This window comes from Macaca nemestrina, chromosome 7 (assembly GCF_043159975.1).
Source record: "Macaca nemestrina isolate mMacNem1 chromosome 7, mMacNem.hap1, whole genome shotgun sequence".
NCBI lineage: Eukaryota > Metazoa > Chordata > Mammalia > Primates > Cercopithecidae > Macaca > Macaca nemestrina.
The window spans coordinates 138,284,535-138,304,002 of NC_092131.1; the positions used below are offsets into that span (position 1 = coordinate 138,284,535).

The following is a 19,468-nucleotide window of genomic DNA, read 5'->3' on the forward strand; positions in this document are numbered from 1 at the left end:
CTATGTTAGGCACTGGGGATACGGTGAGGACTCAGCCAGTCCGTGTCCTTCCCCTCATGGGGTTTCACTGTGGAGGTCGAGGTCATGATCAAGGATGTAAGTCACCCAAAGGACACTTTACTCAGTGTTCCCAAACAGAAAAGAAAACCTAGGAGCCAGGCCCTGGCATCTGCAAGGTTCTGGCAGTCCCGTAAGGCGCAAAGACACGAACAAAGTGGAAGAGTAGGTCAAGTGAAACGCTTTTATGTGATTGAACTTGGCCGGCCCTCCGCTGCGATGGGAGATAAAGAGCGTGGGGCGCCGGGTGCGCGGCGGAGATAAAGGGGTGTGGCCCTGGCCCTGCCGCCGGCCGTACCACGTGTCCCCGAGCCGCGCCGGGCGACGGAGTCTTCCCTGCTCACCACCAGGAAAACGGGGCGCACCGCATGGCCCCCCACTCCTCACCATCCTTTGTGAAACGCCCCCAATTGTGCTTCATCTGCGGAGTCAGGCCCCGCAGGCAGTCGGGGCTGCCCGGATTCCGCGAGGGCTGAAAGGTGAGGGCCGCGCGGTGGCAAAGTGCCCCCAGCACCTAGCTTGGCTCCCCTCGCGCCCAAATCCCCTCCCCCCTTTTCGCTCAACCCCCAGCTCCACCTGAGCAGCGTTCCTCTTCGCTCCCCTTTCACCTCCCGCTCTGGGCCTGCTGGGCGGGGCGAGGGCTCCCGGCTGCGCGAGAGTTCCGCTCAAATCTCGCGAGACTCGCCTGCCGCCGCTGCTGCTGCCGCCTCTTACGTCTTTCCCTTTGACAAGTCGCTGCTGCTGCAGCAAAAATAAAGGACGCGACCGCCGCAGCTTCTGCCGAGCCGGGCTCGGGTCGCCGGAGCCGCGCCCCACCCCGCCAGCTCCAGAGCCGCATACGGTAACGCATCATCTTCTGTCCTCCTGGTCCTCTGTGTGTGTGTGTACTTTGCCAGCCGCGCAGGGCCGGCCGGGACCGTTTCGGGACTGCCGCCGAGCGGTGCTGCTGGGGTCCCGGGTGGACGGCAAGCGAGCTGGGGGAGCCCTCTCGGCGCGGCGCGGCCCTCCCGGGTCCCCGGCTCTAGAGGCCTCCTGCCGCCCGGGCGCCTCCGAGCAGCGTAGAAGCCGAGGCGCCCGAGGAGAGGGCCGAGGGACCCGCCCCTCCAGAAGCTTACAGTGTCTGTGCCTTGGCCCCAAGGTGGTCGCGTCTCTTTCTGCCTCATTCCTTTATCCGCTGACCAGCTCCCCTGCTTCGGCTGGGGCTCGGTCCGAGGGCGGCGGCCGACTCCCTCTCAGAGTGCGGGGAGAGCCGCGACCCCGGTGTCCCCAGGCGCCGGCCGCATTTAGCGGGGTGGAGGCTGGGACGACGTGTCTTCCTCCTCTCCTCTGCCTTTGGGTGGGGGCAACTCATCATCTGCTAAACCTTTCTCCAAATCTCCCGCCTCGATAAAACAACAAATTATAAAGCCTTTGCAACCGGGAGGCGAGGCGAGGCGGGGCGCATTGTTTAGTCTTCAGCGTGAGATGAGGATGATGATGGTGATGACAGGAGCTACCCCGGGGAACATGGTGAAGTCTGTTCTGTGATGGGAGGCAGGTTACTGGGAGACACGAGGAAAACAGGAGCTTGTACCACCTTTCCCAGGAGGTTATGTAAAAGACATGTTATCTTAGAGAGCTGTGAAACACAGGGACAGATTTGTTTTAGTTTAAGAAATGTCTATAATACTTAGAATATAGAGATAATCAAATGATAGGAATAACAAATCTGAACAAACTAACCCATGTTTGTGATTACATCTCCAGAGGTGGCATTTCATGGTTAACATTTTGGTGTATTTCCTAACAGACACATTTTTTTTTTTTTTAAATCCTTGCTTGGGACTTCCTCATTCTATATATGTTCCCAAAATGATTTGTTTTATTTGAATCAGTTCTCTGGCCTGCTTGATTAAAACTGGCTAGTTGTTCATTATCACTGGCTGAACTCTGCCATCACTATCTTTTTCATTGGGCCCTTTTCCAAAATGATTGTTAGCTAAGTGGTTTGAAAAACCAAACGTTAAAACATTGTTTATTTGGATCTAGTACATATGTATGTATTATATTTTTACAATGCTGCTAGTGGTGGTTGCTCAAAATGGGGCAGTATTTGTAGAAGGCGAAGAAACTATGATTATTCATAGTGGGAAGAAACCTATTTACCTCAAGGTTTTATGAAATTGATTTCTACTGGATATTTTTAGACCAAAATTGTTCTGTGACATTGTTTGTTTCATAGTGCCTGTTGTGATTAATGTGGGATGAGTATGTCCCTTTAATATATGTGTTTCCAAAGCCTGTGTTTATACAAGCAAAATTGAGTGTCCTAGGTGCCTGTCTTATGCATTAATGTACATATACATATATATACACATACACGGACACATATACATATGTATTATGCACCTATACACATTTATATATCTTGGAAGTGAGTTAAGATGTATTGCTATATTATTTGAGAAAAGGTAGCATTAGGTAGGGCAAAGAACAGTCATAATATTTCCCCCAAATCACATGACAAGATTGTATGGCAGAATGAGATATCTAGGGAGGATGGAAATCTGGAGCCTTTTAAAAATAGGATAGATTGTCATCTCGGGTTGTTGTTATTGGAATGGATTAAATGGCCTATTAAGGCCTCTTGTAATTCTAAACTTTTATGAATTTTGCTTTCCCGAAGGTTCTTATCATTTTGCTTCTTAAATTTCCAGTCATGCTGTTTACATGTGACACATCCATTCATTTGCTGGTCATGTATTCCATTTCCAATGCAGGCACCTTGATGGTGCATGGAAGAGAAAGCAAATGTAAATGCGTCACTTAATCTGCTTATTAATATAAACATCTCTTGAAAATCTCACTTAATTTAAAGGAATTTTGGAGGATATGTTGTTGATTGGACTGGATTGGTTAGTAGAGGGTGCAAATAATAAATAGTAATACAATTCCAATGTCCCAAGCATTTTTCCCCCAAAAAAGTCATGCTAAATACTCCCTAATATTTGAAATAGAAAAAGAAAAAAGGGCTGAATTGTATTGAAGGAGCTGATCTTTTAAAATTCAGATTTTCAGATTTTAAAATGATGGTAATGATGACATTGTGGCTTGGAGAGTGAAACGTTTGTGTTAGGATGAAAAGAAACTTGTGGGTCGGGCGCGGTGGCTCACGCCTGTAATCCCAGCACTTTGGGAGGCCGAGATGGGCGGATCACGAGGTCAGGAGATGGAGACCATCCTGACTAACACGGTGAAACCCCGTCTCTACTAAAAATACAAAACTTAGCCGGGCACGGTGGCGGGCGCCTGTAGTCCCAGCTACACGGGAGGCTGAGGCAGGAGAACGGCGTGAACCCGGGAGGCGGAGCTTGCAGTGAGCTGAGATCCCGCCACTGCACCCCAGCCTGGGCGACTGAGCGAGACTCCGTCTCAAAAAAAAAAAAAAAAAAAAAGAAAAGAAACTTGTGAAACAAAACTTGAATGTTATAGTTGGATAACTGTATAATAACAATATACTATAATCTGTTGAAGGTATTTTTAAAACTGTAAATAGAACTTTTGGCCAGGCAGAGTAGCTCACACCTGTAATCCCAGCACTTTGGGAGGCCGAGGTGGGAGGATGGCTTGAGCCCAGGAGATCAAGATCAGTCTGGACAACACGGTGAAACCCTGTCTCTATGGTAAATACAAAGATTTGCTGGGCATGGTGGTGCATACCTGCAGTTCCCGCTATTAGGGAGGCTGAGACGGGAAGATCAATTGAGGCTGGGAGGTTGAGGCTGCTGTGAGCTGTGATTGCACCACAGTACTCCAGCCTGGGAGACAGAGTGAGACTCTATCTCAAAAAACAAACAAACAAAAAAAAAAAACGACCAACCAAACAAAAAAACAAAAAAATCAACAACAAAGCTCTACACAACTTCGGCTTAACATAACGCATAAAATACATTGTTATGAGCACACATTGCAGATTATCATGATGTTGAAAACATAAAAAGTTGGTCAAATCATTTACAGAGAAATTTGCAAAGCCAGTAAAGTCACATCTGTTAGCATTTTCTTTAACTACAAAAAGTGAAAAAGAGCATAAAGTAGTTATTTACTTACTAGATGCCAGATCCGATTTTTATGATTTTAGTTTGTTCTGATGTCTCCTACTGGGCTCTCTAAATTAATGGGACTTAAATTTCAGATGAGATCCTTGAGCAAGAAGATGTGACAGTTGTATCAGATGACTGGTTAATGGATTTTATTTATTTTTAATGGTTTATTTAGAAATAATGTTAGACTTACAGAAAAGTTGCAGAAATAGTACAGAGTTCTTACATACTCTTCACCAAGCACCCCCTAATGTTAACAACTTACATGTAACCATAGTACAATGATCAAAACCAGGAAGTTGGCATTGGTGTAATTCTATTAACTAGACTGTAGATTTTACTTAATTTCACTGGTTTTTCCCATTAATGCCTTTTTTGTTGTTGTTGTTCTAGGATCTAATCTAGGTTCCCACGTTGCATTCAGTTATGTCTTCTTCATCTTCTCCAATCTCTGACAGTTCCTCAGTTTTTGTTTTTCATGACCTTCACATTTTTGATGAGTACTGTTATTTTGTAGAACTTCTTTCATTTTGGGTTTGTCTAATGTTTTTTCTCATGATTTGATTGAGGCTAAGCATGTTTTGCAAGAAAACTACAGAAGTGATGTTGTATCTTTCTCAATGCATCGTATTAGGGGGTACATGGTGTTGACATGTATTTTTGCTAGTGATATTTTAACTTTGAACCCTTAGCGGTATTCTTCATGGTAAAGTTACTATTCTTCCCTTTATTGTTCATACATATCTTGGGGGAGATACTTTGAGACTGTGGATATACAGTTTCTCCTCAAACTTTCTGCCATTGATTTTTAACATCCATTGGTAGATCTTGTCAGCAACAGTTGTTACTGTGGTGTTTGGCTAATTATGATTTTGTATTTCCCTCATTCCTTCTGCATTTATTAATTGGAATTCTTCTGTAAGGGAGAGATGTCACCTTTCTCTCATTTATTCAATTATTTGCTTATATTAGTGTCTTCTTATGGATCTTTATTTTCTATGGGTTATAATCCAATACTATCATTATTTATTTTGTTGTTCGAATTGTTCCAGCTTTGGCCATTGGAAATTCTTTCAGGTTGGCCTCTACCCTTTTTCAAGCACTTCCTTATATTCTGGGGCCACAGGCTGTTCTTTTTATTTTTCGTTGCACCAGTCCTGTAGTCTACTTCTCCAAGGACTTATGGTTCCTTTTATTGGAGAATAGTATTTAAAATCAAAATCTGTATACTCATTATGTTTAGTGGAGTTTTATTGCTCTTAGGACTTCAATTGACAGAACTAGGAAATATATCAGTATATTATATATTTTTTTGTATATATATAATATGTGCATACACATATTTTATGTATATATGTATAAACATATATGTGTGCGCACATACACACATACTGATATTTCTTTCTTTTTGAGACAGGGCCTCGCTCTGTCACCCAGGCTGGAGTGCCGTGGCGTGATCATAGCTTACTGCAGCCTTGAACTCCTGGCCTTAAGCCATCCTTCCACCTCAGTCTCCCAAGTAGCTGGGACTACAGACATGCACCCACCATGCCCCGCTGAGTTAAAAAAAAAATTTTTAGTGGAGATGAGGTCCTGCTATTTTGCCTATGCTGGCCTTGAGCTCCTGACCTCAAGTGATCCTCCCGCCTTGGCCTCTCAGAGTGTTGGGATTCCATGCGTGAGCCACAGTACCCTGCCTTTATTTCTATATATGTTTAAAACCGTGGGTTCATATTGACACCTATTCTAATCCAACACCACAAAGTTCATCCTAACCTTCTCCCGTTCCTTATTTGCAACTTCTGTCTCTGTCAGAAAACTGGCGTTCATGATGTAGAGTAGACTCACTAATTTGTTGACTTCTAGAATACACATGAAGTGGTTACAGATTGCTAACCTGTACCCTAGTGAAAAACGTATTTACTAGAGTATTTGTATGTAGTTATTTTTGTCTTTAGCCTCATCGTATCTAGTCAAAATAGTTTTCCAAAGTTACTTAGATTAGTTATTTTCTTTCTCACTCCCTTTAGTTTAGTTAATCTTATTCATCCCTAATGCATTAGGTTCATTTGTTATTGTTACTATTCCATTTTGGGTTCCCTCCAACCCTAGATGATTTTAATTATTATTACTTTTTGGCATATGAAACATTACAGTTACTAAACACTGCTACTACTAAACACTACTATATAAAAAGGTGTGCTGGGCTGGGTGCAGTGGCTCATGCCTGTAATCCCAGCACTTTGGGAGGCCGAGGTGGGCAGATCGCCTGAGATTGGTAGTTCGAGACCAGCTTGGCCAACATGGAGAAACCCCATCTCTACGAAAAATACAAAATTAGCCGGGCGTAGTGGCGCTTGCCTGTAATCCCAGCTACCCGAGAGGCTGAGGCAGGAGAATCTCTTGAACCTGGGAGGCAGAGGTTGCGGTGAGCCAAAATCTCGCCATTGCACTCCAGTCTGGGCAACAAGGGCGAAACTTTGTCTCAAAAAAAAGAAAAGAAAAAAGTTGTACTGAAAAATGTCACTCTCTCCTTGTTTTTACTATCTCATTTTCATTCCCCCATCTTTGTTTCTACCTCTTGCCCATGCCCTGTGGGTACACAGTCTATTTAGTTTCTGGTTTGTCCCTTCCTTTATTTCTGTTACACAAATGAAAATATATGTGGGTATTCTCTTATATTCGTTTTCTTCTCATATAATTTCTTATTGCCATACGATTGACATACCATACAACTCACCCTTTTAAAGTGTACAATTCAGTGGTTTCTAGTGTATTCACAAGATGGTGCAACCATCACAACTATCTAATTCTGGAACACTTTCGTCACCCCCAAAAGAAACTCTGTATCCATTAGCAATCACTTCCCAGATCCCCTTCCCAATCTACTTTCTGTCTGTGTGTGTTTGCCTATTCTGGATGTTTTGTGTTAATGGAATCATATAATATGTGGCATTTTGTGCCTGGCGTCTTTCACTTAGCATAATTTTGTCAAGGTTCGTCAGTGTTGTAGCATGTATCAGTACTTCATTCCTTTTGATAACTGAATGTTATTCCATTGTATGAGTATACTACATTATGTTTTCTACTTATTAGCTGTTATAGGACATTTGGTTTTCTACTTATTAGCTGTTATGAATAATGCTGTTTTGTACATTCATGTACAATTTTTTGTGTGGACATATATTTTTAATTCTCAAAGGTATATATACCTAGGAGTGGAATTGCTGGGTCATATGATTACTCTATGTTTAACTTTTTGAGCAACTGCCAGATTGTTTTCCTAGTCCCTTCTTTTTTATGCGAAGAGTATATTACACTCTTTTGCACTTTTCTTTTTTCACTCGATAGTATATCCTGGAAATTACTCCAAATCAGTTCATTCTTTTGAAGAGATATTCCTTTCATTTTCTTTGCGTTTTTTTTTTTTTTTTTTGTTTTTTTTTTTTTTTTTTTTTTTTTGACACAGTCTCACTCTGTTGCCCAGGCTGAAGTGCAGTGGTACAATAACGGCTCAAACTGCGGCCTTAATCCCCCGGGCTTAAGCGATCCTCCTGCCTCAGCCACCAGAGTAGCTGGGACTACAAGTGTGCACCACTACACCTGGCTAATTTGTTGATTTTTTTTGAGATGGGGTTTTGTCGTGTTGCCCAGGCTGGTCTCACTGCACCCAGCCTATTCTTTTTTACAGCTGTGACTTAACTGTGTAGATGTTTCTTAACCTCTTCAACCATTCATGTATGTATGGGCATTTCGGTCGTTTCTTATGTAAATAGTCTTGTACATAGTATTTTGGTATTGTTAGAACTGTTTCTTCAAGGCAGATTTCTGTAAGTGTGATTGCTAGTTCAAAAGTTAAGTGCACATGTGGTTTTGTTAGATATTCCCAAATCCCCAAATTTTCCTTCACAAGTGTACCAATTTGCATTCTCACCAGTAATGTGTGAAAGCACCAACAGAATATGTTGTCATACTATATATATATATATATATATATATTTTTTTTTTTTTTTAACCAGAGATAAGTGATTTAAAAAATAGTAGTCATTCTGGTGACCCCTTGTGGATGGGCACTTAATGCTTGTAGATGATTGGTTCTTACAGCTTGAAAATGAAATACATTGTCCACTAATATTGCATTCATACATGTAGCTTATTATGTGCAGGTGAAGTCCGTTAGTTCTGGCCTAGTCAGGATTGCTCATTTTAACATTTTGCATTTAATGGAAGTGCTACATTGATTCATAGTACCTGTGCTCTAAAATACTTGTGGAGTTTGACAAAGGATAACTGAAATTCTAATAATATTTCTTCCTCTAGAATATGTGATACGGTAGTTATTGGTTCACATTGTACATAGTTATTTTGAACAGTGTATACAGTACATATTGATACCCATGGTATGGTAATTATTTGGACCAGTAATGGCAGTATCTTGGAACCTGTCATTGTTCCATAAGGAAGGAGGGTAGTTGTAATGAAAAACTGCGAGTTTAAAGTCCTGGGTTAGGGCAATCCTATTAGATTTTAGTGGTGCCAAAAAACTAAGACAACATGAAGAAATCGCCATCTTTTAGGGTAACAAGTGCTGCCCAGCAAGACTGGAAATTTAGGTTCATTCCCAGAAAGAGCACTGCTCCAGGTGGTTGGAACACATTAATTCCAACTTGACGAGTTTATATTCTGTTCATTTTCTTTTAAAAAAATTATTATTTGGCCGGGCGTGGTGGCTCACACTTGTAATCCCAGCACTTTGGGAGGCTGAGGTGGGTGGATCACCCGAGGTCAGAAGTTCAAGACCAGCCTGGCCAACATGGTGAAACCCCATCTCTACTAAAAAAAACAAAAATTAACCGAGCATGATGAAAGGTGCCTGTAATCCCAGCTATTCGGGAGGCTGAAGCAGGAGAATCACTTGAACCCAGGAGGTAGAGGTTGCAGTGAGCTGAGACACTCCATTATACTCAGCCTGGGCGACAAGAGCGAGACTCTGTTTCAAAAAAAATATATATATATATTATTTTTCTTTTTTTTTTTTAAGTGACTTTCTAATGAACTTATGTTTTCAGGAAAATAGATGCTGAGTGCTGATTGTGAATGGAACCAGTAAAGGCCTGGGATAGTCTTAAAGTACAATCACCTTTGCTGCTATAAAAACTTCAAATAATACTTCATTTTACTGATTGCAAAATAAGCCCACAAAAAGTCACAGGATGGTAACATATTGTTCACCAGCCTCTTCTCTCTAGTTTTATTTGTTTATTTCAGGCTTACTTACTTATTTATTGTATAAATTTAATGTGTACACATGATGTTTTGATATTCATAGTGAAATGATTGCTATAGGTAAGCAATTTAACATACCCATCATCTCACATAGTTACTTTTTTTGTGTGCTAGGAACATTTAAAATCTACTTTTAGAAAATTTCTAGTATATAATATGCTAACATTAGTTATAGTGCTCATAATATACTTTATTTATTTTTTTGAGACAAAGTCTTGCTCTGTCACCCAGGCTGGGATGCAGTGGTATGATCTCTGTTGATGGTAACCTCCACCTTGGGTTCAGGTGATTCTCATGCCTCAGCCATCGGAGTAGCTGGGTGTGCACTGCCACACCTAGCTAATTTTTTGTATTTTTAATGAGCTGGGGTTTTGCCAAGTTGGCCAGGCTGCTCTCGAACTCCCGGCCTCAGGTGATCTCCCTGCCTCGGCCTCCCACAGTGCTGGGATTGATTACAGGCTTTAGCTACCGCACCCAGCCCTCATGCTATACTTTAGATCTCTAGATTTATTCATCCTATATTACTCCAACTTTGTTCCCTTGACCTACATCTCCCCCACTCTCCCAGCCACAGTTCTAGTCTCTGTTTCTATGTATTGACTTTTTTTTTTTTTTTTTTAAGATTCCACATATAGAAAAGATGATTTAGTTTTTTAGTTTTTTTTTTTCCGCCCTATGTCTGGTTTATGTCACTTAACACAATGTCCTCCAGGTTCATTTGTTTTGTTGTAAATGGCAGGATCTCCTTTTTGAAAGCTGAATAATATTCCAGAGTGTATTTGTATCACAGTTTCTTTATCGAGCCATCCACTGACAGACATGTAGGTTCGTTCCATATCTCAGCTAGTGTGAATAATGCTGCAGTGAACATGGGAATGCATCTCTCTCTCTGAGGTGCTGCTTTTATTTCTTTTGGGTTGAAACCCAGAAGAGAGATTGCTAGATCATATGGTTGTTTTCTTTTTAATTTTTTTTGTTTTTTGAGACGGAGTCTCGCTGTGTTGCCCAGACTGGAGTGCAGTGGCATGATCTCAGCTCACTGCAACCTCCGCCTCCAGTGTTCAAGTGATTCTCCTGCCTTGGCCTCCTGAGTAGCTGGGACTACAGGCGCCTGCTACCACGCCTAGCTAATTTTTTTGTATTTTTAGTAGAGATGGGGTTACCGTGTTAGCCAGGATGGTCTCCATCTGCTGACCTTGTGATCCGCCCGCCTCGGCCTCCTAAAGTGCTGGGATTATAGGCGTGAGCCACTGCACCTGGCCCTTTTTAATTTTTTGAGAAACCTACATACTGTTTTCCCTAATGGCTGTTCCAATTTACATTTCCACCAACAGCGTTCAAGTATTTCCTTTTCTCCACTCCCTGATCAACACTTATCTCTTGTCTCTTTGATAATTGCCATCCTCACAGGTGTGAGGTGATACCTTATTGTGGTTTTGATTTGTGTTTCCCTAATGATTAGCGATGTTGAGCCATTTTTATGTCCTATTTGGAGAAATATCTATTCAAGTCATTTGCCCATTTTAAAAGCAGGTTATTCATTTTTGTTTTTTGCTATTGAGTTGTGTGAGTTCCTTACATATTTTGAATATTAACCCTGTATCAGATACATAGTTTGCAAATACTTTCTCCAAATCCATAGGCTACGTTTTCATTTTGTTAATTGTTCTTTTGCTTTGCAGAAATCTCTCTCATTTTAAATGATTCCTAATAGTAGCAATGGAATAATAATAATGGATTAATGGTAGTATAGTATAGTTCTTTCAACTGTGTTTCGTAAGAGAATTAAACCCAAATATCCAAAGACATTTAGACATTTGTTATATGTAAAGAATTATCTTCTCTCCAATGTAGGATGGCACTAGTTATGTACCATCCTTGTGAGAATTGAGAAAGTATCCACTCCGACCATTGTCAATGTTCTGAGGTTCAGATAACAAACCCCAGTTGAGAAAGGTCATGGGCATTGTCGTCAGTTAGATCTGTTCTTTCCCCTACCTCCTTCTTTCTTCTGCGAATTAGCAGAATGATGTTAGGCAAGTCTTAATCTCTTAGCCTCAGTTTTCTGATCTATAAAATGGTAATAATTATAGTTGCTACATCATAGGGCTGATGTGAGGATGAAATAAACAAAATCTTCTACATCTATATTTATTTAGTTCTATGGCTTTAAATACTATCTGTATGCCTATTGACTCACATTTATATCTTCAGCCTGAACCCCCTCCCCAAGATTGAGAGTCATAGTTCATCAGATTGTTCTCACTTATAAGTGGGAGCTAATGATGAGAAAATGTGGACACACAGAGGGGAGCAACAGTCACTGGGGCCTGTTGGAGAGTGGAGAATGGGAGGAGGGAGGGGATCAGGAAAAATAACTAATGGGTACTAGGCTTAATACCTGGGTGATGAAATAATCTGTACAACAAACCCATGACATGAGTTTACTTATATAACAAACCATCTAATAGACATCTCAAACTAAATTATACAACACAGAAGGTATGATTCCTATTCTCATTATTTCCTCTGAATCTGCTCTTGGTATTAGTAAATGGCAGGACCATTCAACTAGTTGCTCAGGCCGGAATCCTAAGTGATCTATGATTCTTCTTTTTTCTTTGTACCCTTTAACCAGTCTATTAGCAAATCATCTTGGCTCTATTTTCTGAATACATTTCTAATCTGATCACATTTTGTCATCTCTGCCTTATTATGCTGGTTTAAACCACCACCATCTCCTGTGTGGGTAATTATAATAGTCTCTTATCTGATTTCCTTGTTTTCTCACTTGACCTCTTATAGGCTATTTTCTACTTCATAACTAGAATGACCTTTTCAAATGTTAATCACTCCTTTACTTAATACTTTAGATGACTTCTAAATTAAATTATTATTATTATTTTAAAATAATTTTTTTTTGGGGACAGAGTCTTGCTCTGTTGCCCAGGCTGGAGTGCAGTGGCACGATCTCGGCTCACTGCAACTCTGCCTCCTGGATTCAAGCGATTATCCTGCCTCAGCCTCCCGAGTAGCTGGGATTACAGGCACATGCTACCATGCTTGGCTAATTTTTGTCTTTTTAGTAGAGACGGAGTTTCACCATGTTGGTCAGGCTGGTCTCGAACTCCTGGCCTTGAGTGATCTGCCTGCCTCGGCCTCCCAAAGTGTTGAGATTACAGGCGTGAGCCACCGTGCCTGGCTATTTTAAAATAACTTAAAATACAGTTATTTTAAATTAAAAGAACAGCCAAATTCCTAGCCATGGCCTGCAAGGTCCTACATGATGTAGTCCCTGCCTCCCTCTTCTTGTTTATTCCACTTCTCCTACATTGAACTAGCCGTATTCCTTGACCGAGCCAGGCACACTCCCAGGGTTTAAAACTTGTTTGTCCCTTTTCTCAAGTTTTTGCACTGCTGGTTCGCTCACATAGTTCAGGCCTCTGTTTAAAGAGAGTGCGTCAGACTTCACCCCTGTAGAGAGATCTTCGGTGAATGCAATATAAAACAGTGGTCCCTCCCTACATCCCCTATCTTTCTTGCTTTATTTTTTTTATGGCACTTATGCTTCCTGATATTGAATTACTTGCCTACCTGGTTATTTGTCTCCCTCACTAGAATGTAAACTCCATGAAAGCAGGAATATTAGATATGTTGTTTATTCCACTGCCTAGAAAAGTCCCTAGCATGTAGTAAACTAGGAGTACGACTACAGGAAGTTGTCTGTGGAGTAAAACTGTCTCTAAATTAGATTAACTGATTTTTTTTTTTTTTTTTTTTTTTTTGTAAGACAGGGTATCACTCTGTCTCCCAGGCTGGAGTGCAGTGGTGGGATCATGGCTTATTGCAGCCCTGACCTCCCAAGACTCAGGTGATCCTCCCACCTCAGCCTCCCAGGTAGCTGTGACTGCAGGCGTGCACAACCACACCTTGCTGAATTTTTTTTTTTTTTTTTTTTAAATGGAGTCTCACTCTGTTGCCAGGCTGGAGTGCAGTGGTACAATCTTGGCTTATTGCAACCTCCTGTCTCCTTGGTTCAAATGATTCCCCTTTACATTGTGAAATGTTAGGATTTAGGACTTATAACATTATCAAGAGCATATAATTGTTCATAGAGTGTGCTAAATAATATGTAAAAAAAAACAAAAAAAACCCAAAAAACCAAAAACTTGGATTTTTAGCTCTTGTTCTGGTTGCAAGTGTTTAAGCTATTTGGTTGTCCCCTAATGATAATGGTAGTAATGTTAATGTAATAGTAATATTTTCTCTTGTTTCTGGTAAGTTATTTTTCCTCACTCTAAACTCCTGATTTAAAATCTCTGTTAAGCTGGGCGTGGTGGCATGCCTATAGTCCTAGCTTCTCGGGAGGCCAAGGTCAGAGGATTGCTTGAGCACAGGAGTTCAACACTAGCCTAGGCAACATAGCAAGACCTCTCAAAAGCAAAAAAAAAAAAGGATAACGTCTCTGTTGGTTTTGATTTTTTTTTGAGATACATTGTTGTTTTTTTAAAAATACGGTAGTATTTATGGAAAGCTTTTTAAAGTTTTGCGGTATTTTAAGACCTTAGTCACTATACCATAAAACTCTTCAGTCATGGCCACTTTTGTGTGATATAATTCAAAGTAAGCAGCCTTGATAACTGATAGCATTGGAAATAAGTAGTTAACCTAATTTAGAACTAGGAAGATTATATTTCAGTGTTAATATAATTTAGAAGCATCGTGGGCCATTATCTTATTTATGAGATATCATTGAACTTTCATATATAACCAAATATTCAGTCATGTATAATGAAATTTAGTAATATGATCATAGTATCTGCTTTCTCAAATTTGCTCATTCTTTTGGAAAGAATGAGGGATGGAGAATGATGGAAAGATTTGTGTAATTTAATGATGGTGGTGTGGTGGAAGAGTAGACAGACGCACATATAAAGGAATAACACTAGCACATACTGAACATTTACTGTGCAGTCACTGTTCTAAGCAGTTTCATGTATTTTTTATTTTTAAATTGGCAGATAAAATTGTATGTATTTCTTGTGTGCTACATGAAGTTTTGAAGTATATATACATTGCAGAATGACTAAATCTAGCTAATTTACATATACATTACTTCATTTAGTCATCATTTTTGTGGTGAGAACACTTAACATCCACTCTTAGCGTTTTTCCATGTATTATTTAGCCCACATTTAAACTTATGAGCTAAAACCTTATTTGCAGATAAGGAATTTAAAGCACAGAGAGGTTAAGTAACTTGCCTAAGCTCATACTCAGCTAGGAAGTGATGCAGACTGGATGAGAATTCAGAAATGAAAAAGTGTTGGTGGAGACTGTGGGGGACAGAGCATAGAAATGGCCAGCCTCAATGACATAGTTTTGGCTGAGGTAAAACCCCATCCAAGTAGTGTCATGTGGGCAAGACCGTGGTATATGGGTGTTCAGGAATTCATGGTGACAATGAGACAGAACTTTAGAGAACCTAATGCTTTGATTTCTTAAAGCATGTTTCTAGTTCTGTTTTGCCAAGGAGAAGAATAGGTGTTAGAAGAGAACGGTAATTGGTGTAAGGATTGGCTTTGCTATTAAAAAGTGAATCTTAGTGAATCTTTATTCCTTGAAATTTGAAGTTTTTCTTGATAGTTCTTGAAACCCAATGATATTAAGGAGCAAGGTTAAGCAAACTGTCTAGAGTACAAACAAATAGAGAATAACAACTTACATTTATTTATAGCTTTTTAGTTTATAAAATACTTTTGTAAACATTTTCTCAATTGATATAAATAACACCTCTGTGAGACAGGCAGGCAGATGTTCTTCTCCCATTTGACAAACTTCCATGGAGGAGAGGAGGGAACTGCCTTAGGAATGAGCCCCTGAATAATCTCAACCTCTAGTTGTTCTTTTTTATGATGCAACCAGAAATGAACTGGTCTGGTTCTGCGACCAAAGCCTAGAAGTTGCTATTTCTTTGTAAAATTGCCAGAGTATGAGTAGTGGGCTTCTGTATTGTATGGTGCTGCAGGTTTGTTCTCTAAAATAAGTGATTGGAGAGCTACTTAATCTGGAAGCAGAAGAGGTACTTGGCATTAAGAATGGATCAAGATGGCTTATGGTAATTGACATGTTCTTAAATAATGTTTGTTATACCAAAAGCCTAGGCGTTTTACATAAATGTCATTTAGATTAAAACTATAATTCTAATGGCAACACTATAGTATCTTTTAAACCAATATTTTAATTAAAACCTACTAGCTGCAGTAATACTGAAGTGGTTTTGATTGTGTCTATGGATTAGCATAGAGGTGGGGCACTTTACTCTTTAGAAGTTGAAAAAGAAAGTCTGGTAGCTTCTAAAAAGGCAGAAGTGTGGCAGTGATGAAATGTTGATAAAAGTTTGGTATGTCCCATTTCTCCTGTTCTTTTGAGAATAGTTTGAAATACTTTGGCTAATTTAAATTGGTCTAAGATATTAAGAAGGATTTTTCAAAACTCTCAAAGCTATGCCATATAAAGGAATAAAATCCAATACGAATTCACAGAGTCACTTAGCTTTAAAGTAATTGATTAGTGACAAAATGTGACTTTGTTTTGCAAAAATCTAAGAAATTGGTGAATATTTTATATTATTACATTCATATTTAAGATGTCTTTCAGTTCTTTCTGTTATTTTTTCCTGGTGCTGTCTTGTACTGCCTCCTTATCACCTCCCTCTTCCTTTTCGTCTGCCATCTGTCGGTTTGGCTCCTTATTTCAGAGTAGGCAGGCAGGAAAGGGTTTTTGTACACAAGATAAAACTAGTTCTGTTTGGGAGCTCAGTGAGCTGGAGTGCTTATGCAGTAACTCTGCTGACAATAAATTCCAGAAGTACCAAAGGCCCATAGGGCTAGAAAGACAGCAATGACTCTGCAATATTGTCTGCAGTTTTTTTTCTGTGACTGTTGCTTTATTTAATAAAAAAATTTTTTAAAAATAAATAATACTTAAACACTTTTTTTTTTCCACAGAGAGCTATAAATTGGTTAGATACTATTAACAGACTTGCAAATAAGAGTAATTACATAGGAGAGCTTAGCATGTTGATTGCTTGTGAAGTTCATATCAAATGATTGCTTATGGTACTCTAGAAATATAATTTGATCTTAGTAAATTAATACTCTCTTGTGCCTGACTCTGGATTAATATATTATGGGAATAGGTAGATACTATGATAATTCAATTCCCATACAGCATTTTTTCTTATCTTTTTATTATAGTATATTTTAAATATATATTAACATAAAAGTAGAGGGAATAGTATAAAGAGCTCCCATGTACCCAGTATTGAAGTTCAAGAATTGTCAACTCATAGGCAGTCTTGTTTCATCTATATTTCTGTCTAGCACCCCTCATCCCCAATCCTTGGATTGTTGTTGTTATTATTATTTGAGACAGAGTCTCACTCCGTCACCCACACTGGAGTGCAGTGGTGCGACCTTGGCTGACTGCAACCTCCGCCTCCTGAGTTCAAGCGATTCTTATGCCTCAGCCTCCCAGGTAGCTGGGATTACAGGCATGTGCTGCCACACCTGGCTAATTTTTGTATTTTTAGTAGAGATGGGGTTTTGCCATGTTGGCCAGGTTGGTCTTGAACTCCTTGCCTCCGGTGATCCATCTGCCTCGGCCACCCAAAGTGTTTGGATTACAGGTGTGAGCCACCACACCTGGCCCCTGGATTGTTTTAAATAAAATCCTTGACATACATAATATTTACCTTTCAGATATTTCAATATGTCTCTCTTTTTATACCATAACCATAATAACATTATCATACCAAAAAATGTATAGCAAGTTCTTAATATCAAATATGAATCAGGCTTCATATTTCTCTGCTTTATAGATAAATATAGATCTATAGTTTATTTGCTTGAAGTGACATCCAAATAGGGTTCATATTTTACAACAATTTGGCATGTTTATTACATCATTTAAAGTCTTTAGACTCTCTTCATCTCTTTTTTTTCTTAATTTTTAAATTAAAGAAACCGGGTTGTTTGCCCTGATAAGTTTCCCTTAGTCTCATTTTGCTGATTGCATCTCTGTAATGTCACTTAACGTGTTCCTCCTGTCTCCTGAATTTGTGTACATTGATAGGTTGGTTTGTATTTTTTTTTCTCTCAGTAAGAATACTTCATAGGAGTGATTTGTGTTTCCATCAGGAGATATGTAAGGTCTTATGTCTCTTAGTGGTGTTAGCAGCTATTGATGATAATTGCTTAGACTTCGTAATTCATCAGGGATTGCAAAATAGTGAAATTCTATTGTTCCTTCTTCATTCATGTGTTAGATGGCGCGTTTTCTTTTTTTAGTATTTCTTCAACACTGTAAGTTGTATGGTTAGGACACTATATGCCAGCACGGGTACTGGGTTGATTGGCAAGGTTCTGTGGTGGAATTCCTTTCAAGGAAGAGTGCAAGTCCTCATTATTGAAAATTTGGGAATGTTGAATAAATAGACTTTATTTAAAGGATGTTGGTAAATAGGTTAAAATCTCATCATGAAATAAATATCTTATGACTTAGAATGTGGAACTGGTCACTGATGTTTGTTCTTTTTAAGAGGACAATGTTGATATTCAGAAATTTCAAAAGTAATTTATGCAGGGCAGTAGTTATTAGTTTCTTGAGTCAGATTTCTCAGCATGAACTTGAGAACAGACCTGTTGTGTGAATCAGATTAATAAAATATTGACTTTACATAAGACAGCATATTTTTATTAAAGGTTGTCAAAGAACTGGAATAGCAACATTTCCCAATGTGACTCCTTGACAAAAGGGCTCTGGGGTCAAATAAACTTGGGAAACAATGTGTACTTTATTCTCTCTTGGAATGTCAAGTACATATTAACATGTAAAAGACTTACAGTAAAGAAGCCTGTTTAACATTAAACTCAATATTTTCCAAATTTATTTGATCTCTGAACCTTTTTTCCTCCTTATAACATCTTGAGGAACTAGTGATTTGAGGAACAAATTTTGGGAAATGTTAGGTGATATGGTTTGGCTGTGTCCCCACCCAAATCTCTTCTTCAATTGTAGTTCCCATAATCCCTACGTGTGAGGGGAGGGACCCAGTGGGAGGTAAATTAATCATGGGGATGGTTACCCTCATGCTGTTCTGATAGTGATTTCTCATGAGATCTGATGGTTTTAAAAGGGGCTTTCCCTCCTTTTGCTAGGCACTCTTCTTCTTGCCCCCATGTGAAGAAGCATGTGTTTGCTAACATCTTCCGTCATGATTATAAGTTTTCTGAGGTCTCCCCAGCCCTGTGGAACTGTGAGGCAATTAAACCTCTTTCCTTTATAAATTACGCAGTCTTGGGTATTTCTTCATAGCAGCATGAGACCGGACTAACATGTTAGGTTAGAGGATTTGAACAGAGTAAAAAAAAAAATACCCAACCATGAAGAGTGTGTTTTCCTTCATTACAGTGATGTCGAGAAACTTTTGATAGGTAAATAATAGGACATTTTTCAGTGAGAAAAAGCCAGAGGCAAATGTTAGTTCGTTGTTCCATCTTAGCCTGTAAGCATTACCCTTATAGGCTAAGTAAGTGTGATATAGTATACATTCATAGAAGTGTATGTGTAGTAAGTGTGCAGCTTCATAAGTTCCACAGGGACTTTGGAAGATCACAAATGCCTCTAATAAGATCATAATCATAGCTCACATTGGATTTATTTTCATATTCTGCTTATTTTTTGTCAACCTGAGAGATTCTCAGGAGGGAGTTAGATACAGTTCAAGATGAGGAAACAAGAAAAACTTCCCATTTTCTTTTGAATCAGATCTTTATAGTGTGACTTCAGTGTGTTGTATGAAAGTGAATTCTCAAGGCAATAGATGTATTCAAAGAAAAGTAAGCACATACGCATTTCCAAAACAGTTTGGCCTTTTAGATTTTCCCTACTAAAACTTACCTGCAGTCATGTTACAATGCAGATTTGCCTAGATGTTTTCTAACATAGGAATTAATACTGTTTTGAAACAATGAAAATGT

General features: G+C 39.4%; 1 protein-coding gene across 11 annotated transcripts in view; it reads left to right on the forward strand.

Annotated features, from left to right (window-relative positions):
- The first annotated feature begins 398 nt into the window (after window positions 1-398).
- The window catches only part of LOC105488799 (HECT and RLD domain containing E3 ubiquitin protein ligase family member 1), a 223,402-nt gene continuing 204,332 nt past the window's right edge, over window positions 399-19,468 (forward strand). For 10 of the 11 annotated variants that reach the window (XM_011753230.3, XM_011753281.3, XM_011753250.3 and 7 more), the window contains exon 1: window positions 762-898. The gene's annotated coding sequence lies outside the window, so the exon portion shown is untranslated. Of the gene's footprint in view, window positions 537-761; window positions 899-19,468 lie in introns of those variants that run through there. The other variant, XM_011753240.3, reaches the window with a different exon arrangement.